The sequence below is a fragment of the Mastomys coucha genome, unplaced genomic scaffold (assembly GCF_008632895.1).
Source record: "Mastomys coucha isolate ucsf_1 unplaced genomic scaffold, UCSF_Mcou_1 pScaffold20, whole genome shotgun sequence".
NCBI lineage: Eukaryota > Metazoa > Chordata > Mammalia > Rodentia > Muridae > Mastomys > Mastomys coucha.
The window spans coordinates 135,142,509-135,147,940 of NW_022196903.1; the positions used below are offsets into that span (position 1 = coordinate 135,142,509).

At 40.9% G+C, this 5,432-nt stretch overlaps 1 protein-coding gene across 2 annotated transcripts in view; it reads left to right on the top strand.

Annotated features, from left to right (window-relative positions):
• Pde3a (phosphodiesterase 3A) overlaps positions 1-5,432 on the top strand; it is a 271,067-nt gene that overhangs the window by 1,153 nt on the left and 264,482 nt on the right. The gene's annotated exons all lie outside the window — the stretch shown is intronic.

Below are 5,432 nucleotides of genomic sequence, written 5' to 3' on the forward strand. Positions count from 1 at the left end.
CCCCCCCCCCGCACCCCCGACCGTTCTCGGTCTCTTGGAGTAGTTTACAAACAGAACAACAGAAAACAGGGAAAAGTGAAAAAACAAACAAACAAACAAAAACAAAACAAAAACCAAAAAACAACTGAGTGGCCTTACTCGGACTTCCACAGCTGGGTCATGTTTTCAAATCTCCTACACCTGGTTTTTGAGTCCCTGCGCTTCTTGAAGCATTTCTGCCCTCCCTGAATTTTTGGAAGTTATTTATTTATTTATTTATAGCAAGCGGCTTTCAACACGTGTGTTTTCTCTATTTCTGTATCTTTTAAAAGATAATTTTTTTTTTCTCATTAAGTGCCAGGTAGACATTTCCAAAAGCTAGTAAAGAAGTTTTGGTAGGCAGGCAAGGAAGGCATCCGGACAGCCAGGCGCTGAACTTGCGCTCCTGTTTTCTCAGTGACCCTTTTTTAGAGACACAGCATCAGATGGCAGGCAGTCTGCTTTTAGATATACTTTAGTTGCTATACACCACTGTGTTGAACTCTGAACTGAGGTTTTACACTTGAGAGCTGTGTGTGAACTTTAGAATGGCACAGAATTGGGCGCAACGATTTTATTGTTCACTCAGAAAAGTAACCTTCCTTATGGGCATGTATACACCCACGTGGAAAGACATTCAAGAGGCGTCCTCAGGGTTTGCAGGCAATATTGATCCAGACTCTCTTAAGATTGCTAGTGATACGTGTCTTGGAGGAAGGAGGAGGTGGGGGCGTGGAATTCGGAGGGAAGTTTGTGCAGCAGTTTCGCAGTTCTTCTTTGGGGTAGAGAGTTGCAATCGTCTTTAGTGTCATGGGATAGGTACCCTGCATAGTTTAGGAGAGCCGTTTCCAATTTTAAACACAGCTGGACCTAAGGCCTTTCCCTTTCCCTTTTCTCCACCAGGTTTGACATTTGTTGAAGGAGTTGGGAAAGCCGATTCTGTACTCTAAATAGAAATTTGCACTTTTTTTTTTTCTATTTAAATTCATACCTACCCATGATACCCTTAGATTAGGATGACTTTCTGGTTGAAAGGCTGTCCCTATGATATAGTAAGCATTTTCTTTTCGGGTTATCCCAAAGATGGGCGTTAGGTATTCCTTAGAAATTTATCAGTCACCATATGGTGTGAGTGGTTGGTTTGTTTCTGAAAGGGAGTTGACTACCCAGATGGATAGCTCTTGGACTTCATGTGGTGGACTGGGTGACAGCATCGCATGCTTGCACTCACTTTAAAACAAATGTACTCGTTTAACTTTTTATTTAGCAGAAACAAATCTTTCTGCATTTAAACCTGTTTTAAGAGTCAAGGGAAAATACAGGCCACTGATTGACGCTTCCTGTGTCTGTGTGTGTGTGTGTGTGTGTGTGTGTGTGTGTAGAAATTTGGAGATCGTTATGATAACTTATGTACCGATGGGTCTAGGAGAGAGAAGTTTTCGAATGAAAGCATGACTATTAAAAACACCAGACAACACACTTCTCTCTAACTTAAAGGGAGATGGGATGTGTTCTTGCCAACATTGAAGCCCAGCTTATAGGAAAAATCTGGATTGAATCAGAAGTAATTTGACTCTGCGTTGATGCCACTTAGCCCTCAGAATTAAATTTCTGACATTTCGGATTAAGAGAGTTCAGAGTGGATTTGAGATCAGAAGGCCTCCAGGTGACCGGAGCAGCTTTGCTGATGAACATAGACTACACATGTGTGCAGGTTTTCTCTCCTCTCTGCTTCAAACTAATAAAGGAGGGACCGGGATGATCTTAGAAGAGTCTCATTGAGCTTGGCATGGTCAAAAGCATTAATTACTTGGATGGTGCATGTTTATCATCTCTCCTGATCATTTTCTTTGGGATTTTTTCTTCAAGGCTGTGTTGATGAAGAAGGTTGTAAATCAAGAAGCTCTCATTCAGGATGTCATGAGGCCCTGGGTGTGTGCAGCAGCAGCTGGACCCTTGAAGCCTAGTTTTTATAGATGACCCATTTAAGCTGTTGCTGCATACAATTGTGGGTCCTGGGTGGTGCCGACCTGGAGGAGATTCTTCTGAGATAGGGTGAGGTGACAGCTTATACGTTGGCCGAACTCTGTGAGAAGGTTGGGAGCTGTATAGTAAATGGCTTATCTTTTTTATCACAAGGAAGCAAACTTCTGATTAAGAGGGCAAAGGGTACGGTGCTCATTTGCATACTTGACGAAGTCCAGAATGAACATAAGTATAAAATGAACATCTACCACTTCCCCGAGTGCTGTTTGATTAGTTCTTTTCTGAACAGGGCGGTTCTTGTAGGCAACCAGTGAGTTTTAAATAGTGCTGGAAGGCACAAAAGACAGAAGTTTCCTAAGAACCGACTGACCGACTGACATAGCTGTTGCTCATTGTGGAATTTAAAGATGAGAGAGTTGGGGCATTTCTCTTCACTTTGTGGGGGACAGTGACCAGTGCTTGTGAATTCTCTCTCCTCGCTGTCTAAAGAGGCACAGAAGGATATTTGCTGAAATTCTCTTAAGACCCTCCTTCCGTTTGTCTTCTCTTTCCTTCTCTGAAGTCTAGAATTATATATACCCTATAAAACTGAGTTTGTAACACAGATAATTTGCAGCAAAGAAAGGAAATGCAGGTCTAGTTTTTGGTCAGAGAATCCGGGGAGGCACCAGGTATGTCCGAAGGCAACGGAAAGTGTCATCTAATGACGAGCAAAATCAACAGCATCTTTGTTGCCCAGCCTTGCCAACCCTCAAGACTGAGCCTAGGTTCTTAGATGTGTGCGCTAAGTTCCACATTTTAGGCTGATGGTCTGGAAGACTAGAGATTGCTAAGGTGTATATGTCCTCTGGAAGTGAATTCTTACATCTGACAGTAGCTACAACCTTGTCAACTTGATTCTGCACCCATGCCAACATCCAATATGCAGAGGTGCCTAGCATTTATTGAACAATTGTGCCAAATAAGCTCTATTTTCAACAGAAAGGTAGTTCTGCAACTCTCAACTTTTGGAAAATACTTGAGGCATGCCCGTTCTCTTATATGCCTCAAAGAACACTATTGGACATTCTCTTCTCTGAAATTACTGAGTCCAGCTTGTCCATTCATTTCTAATGGATTCCAAACCAAATGTAATTTTATTTTACTTACGTGTTAAGGATTTAATATGTTAAATATAGGGTTTCAGAGGGAAAAAGCAGAAGTTATCCAGCTCTCCCCACGAGTGCTTTTATCCACATTAATGACTTTGTGGTAGACACAAAGGCAGTCAGAAATGTACATGATACATTGTTTGCCTTACTAAAGCAAAAGCTACACTCTCTTAAGGGCTCCACTGAAAATCACTAGCCTATGTGAATGCACTTGTATTGGAATATAACTTTGGTAGCAGAGAGGGTCAAGTTGTTAACCACTGGGGTGAAAAGGATATTTTAAAGTGCCTCCAACCCCCCCCATGCAAACAATAAAAAATAAAAGATAATGATTTTTATTGGTGCTCACTGGCGGGTGGGCATATGGCGGGCTTTCTTAAATGCCATTACTTTAAAGCAAATTTGATAGCTTTTCCAGTACAAAGCACGGAAATATTTCTTCTCAAATAATTTTTGAGACTTTTTCAATTCCATGTGTGTATGTAAGCATGAGCTCATGCATACATGCTCACTCTAGCATGTGTGTTTGGGGGTCAGAGGACAACCTGCAGGACTTAGCTCACCCTTCTACCATGTAGGCCCTGGGAATCTCTCTCTCTGGTTGTCAGGCTTGGTGACAAGTGTCTTTACCCACTCATTGATCCATCATACAGTCCTGCAGGCAGTCTTAGTAGTACTTCCGTATTTAAAATGGCAGAAATGTTTTGTTGATGTTGGGAATTGAACCTGGGACCTCATGTGTGCTGGCCAAGGTGTCTATCATGGATAAAGGCATATCCTGTTTCCGAATATACAGAGTGTAGCACACTTTACATTTCTAAATGTACTTTGATGTTTCTTACATTGAACACATTTAAGAAATGTGGCTCTTTAAATTGTGCCTTCTATCATATTTCATTATTATTCCTCAGCTTATAATGATAGAAACAGAAATATTGATTATGGCTTGGTGACAGAATTAAAATTAATTAATGCCAACCTCTGAAAAGGCAAAACAAGGTTTTCTTATTCTCCTGGGAAAAGTGGGGAAAATAATGTTTTGTTTTCCCGTGACTTTTTTTTTTTTTTTTTTTTTTTTTTTTACTTTGTGAATACTGATATTTAAAGCATACCAAAGGACCATTTTAACTGACAGAAATAGTCAGAGAATCTATATAAATTTCCAGAGGTTGGAAGGAGTGAAAACAGTCACTTTACTCTTTCTGTCTTGAGTCTAAAGTGTAAAAAGTTTAACTGTAGAACTGAAAGAAACAGTGTGTGCCGGGCTGTCATGTTAATTAAATAAACAACCAGAACAGGGACTCTGTGTATGAAATACATCTGGAAACGCCTGGGGGAGGGGGTGCACTCGGGCTGGATGAGGGACAGTGGCATGGAAAACACACATTCTATCTGTTGTGACGTTTGTGTGAATTTGTTGTGATTCCATTCAGAGATTTAGCTCTGAGAATCATTGCTGCAGGCTCCTAGATACCTGAAGCCCTTGCCACACTGAGCTTTCTGTGTTAAAAATCCTTCTTGTATCGGGGGTATGCAGGTATCAAGCCACTAAGCCCACTTCTATTTTAAAATTTCTTTAATGAACATGGTTCGTGCTGGCCACAGCTTGCAAGAGTTTATGTGGACTTCATTGAAAACTCCCATTATTTGATTCCTTTAAAGGAGTGAGTTTGTTGGGGGGTTGGGGTGAAAGTTGTGTTTTTCAGAGAACACGGGCATGAGCACACCGGATCAATGCCACTATTGTGTTGCATGGTGTCTGGAGAGACATTGACAAGCTGAAACATTTGCACTGGGCTACTAGCTATGTTTCTTTAGCATTGCGGACAGATGCCTACACACACACACACACACACACACACACACACACACACACACACACACACTTGTGATGGATTGCTTCTTAGTTCCTGTGGATCTCTGACCCATGGCATCTTCCTCCTTCCCTTTTTCTGTGTGATATTTAGTAATCATATTTTCTAGAAGCTCTGCATGCTGACTGAAACCACCACTTGTGCCTGCACTCCACATTCATCTGTCTAGTGAAGTCCTAGCAAATAATTCTGGAGAACCCCAGAGAGTCCCCAACTCTCTGTGTTCTCATGTTTTAAATGTGTTGTTAAGGTTGTTAATTTTCCAGTGAACCAATACCTTTCTGTTCCTTCCTATCTTCCTATGATAGTAAACAATGGCCTTTATAGACTTTTTGTTGTTGAGGATATTTTTACTGGAAGTATTTTTTACAGATTACTGTCTTTTTTTTTTTTTTTTTTTTTT